Below are 1,788 nucleotides of genomic sequence, written 5' to 3' on the forward strand. Positions count from 1 at the left end.
AGATGCTGGTAGGTGGATTTTGTTACTGCTGGATGGAAAGAGCTAGGTTAACTGTTTTCCTATGTTTCTAGTCTTTATGATTAACTAAGCTAAATAGCTGCTAGCTGTACCTCCATGTCTACCACATAAGTCGTATCAATCTTCTCATCTAACTCTCTGCAGCAGCGAATAAGCGCATTTCCCAAAATGTTAAACTGTTCCTTTAACGTCAAATGATTAAAACCTCGGGTGAAGCTAATGCTCAACAACTGTTTTCGACATTCAGAAACTTGAGAGCCTGCAGTGGCTGTGTGTGTCAGCTGCTGTCCCTGCCGTCAGTCGACAGAGCTGAAGTGTGTGTGCGTACAAGGCCCGGAGTGTGTGGTACTCAACAGGTGGTCCTCAGGGTTTACTTGAATGGAGGGTTTCTTCACAGAAGAACCCCGACAAAGACTCTGTGTACACACACGGCCCTGCGCCGTAACCTAAACTGCAGGGCTGGTCCCCCTTCAACGCAGCCGTCATCTGCTGCTCGGATAGGGGTTTAGTGGCACGCTTATACTCTGACATGCACAGGCTGACATATGGACGCACTACTAATCACATTAGGGACTTTACATTTTAATTAAAACATGAATGAAATTAAAAACATGGGAGGACATCAAGATTATTCTTATTAAGCGCTTTATTAGTGATATATATTTGTTCAAACTGTCCTATAAGCAGTTTGTGGTAACTTCTGACCAGTTAAGTACGTTCTGAAGGAGAAAACTTTTGATCAAAAAATTGTCAGATTAACTGAAATTATTATTTACAGTCTAGCTGTGTTAATAAGTACACAGCTAGACTGTAAATAATTATTTCAGTTAATCTGACAATTATTGCCTCAATTAATTGATAAAATAGTTGTTTTGTCCATCAAAAAGCCCAAAACTCAAAGATATTCAGTTTATAACACAAAAAACAGCTGGAACCAGAGAAAGTTTGGCATTTTTGCTTGAAAAATTACTTAAATTAATCAATTATCAAAATAGTTGCCAATTAATTTTCTGTCAATTGATTTTTTGTTTCAGTTCTAGTCAAAAGCCGCAGAAATGTCTCTGATAATTAGTCTTATATGAGGATTTAAAATTAAATTCACCACAGTGATACGCCTTATTAATGGACCAAAACGACCAAACAACCCTTAAACAGAACAGAAATACTCTCTAACAAAAAAGTTAACGAACGTGTTTGTGTACACCCATACACACACAAACACAGGCATGGACACAAAGGAGCAGTCAGACAGTTTTACAGCCATGCATGAACACACACACACATACGCTGGTTGTAATCCAGTGGTATGCGCTGAGTTGTTTAGTGTAACAGGTCAGCATTGTTCAGCAGTGATATTCACGGCACATGTGCCTCGTGTCAAAGGTCAAGTAGTCTCAGCTGTACTCAGAAGCGCGTAAAGTGACGGTTCAGCCCCTGTGATGGGTGTGTGTGTCTGGCAGCTGTGCAAGGTCTTCAGACAGCAAGTGTGTGTGTGTGTGTGTATTTGCTTCTCCTCACTGAAGAAGTCAATAGATGGCTGTGCACTTTTACTGTACACAGCTCATCAGTTAAAACAAAGCAGTGGACACATGCAGACACATGTGGACTCGAGATGAGCAGAGCACTAATTACAGGACCTGATTAGCCTCATAACAAACTCACACTGCTCAGCCAGACATTGTTTAAAGCCACAGAATTTCATCTTGATATCTAGTGGAGATTCAAATTAGGTTTAATGTTTGGGGAATGTGTATAAAATAATGCACAAGA

The 1,788-nt window shown here is 40.2% G+C and overlaps 1 protein-coding gene across 1 annotated transcript in view; it reads left to right on the forward strand.

The window, feature by feature from the left end:
- cap2 (cyclase associated actin cytoskeleton regulatory protein 2) overlaps positions 1-1,788 on the forward strand; it is a 20,604-nt gene that overhangs the window by 15,205 nt on the left and 3,611 nt on the right. The gene's annotated exons all lie outside the window — the stretch shown is intronic.

The sequence above is a fragment of the Morone saxatilis genome, unplaced genomic scaffold, assembly GCF_004916995.1.
Source record: "Morone saxatilis isolate NCDOM2014 unplaced genomic scaffold, NCSU_SB_2.0 Contig9, whole genome shotgun sequence".
NCBI classification, from domain to species: Eukaryota; Metazoa; Chordata; class Actinopteri; family Moronidae; genus Morone; species Morone saxatilis.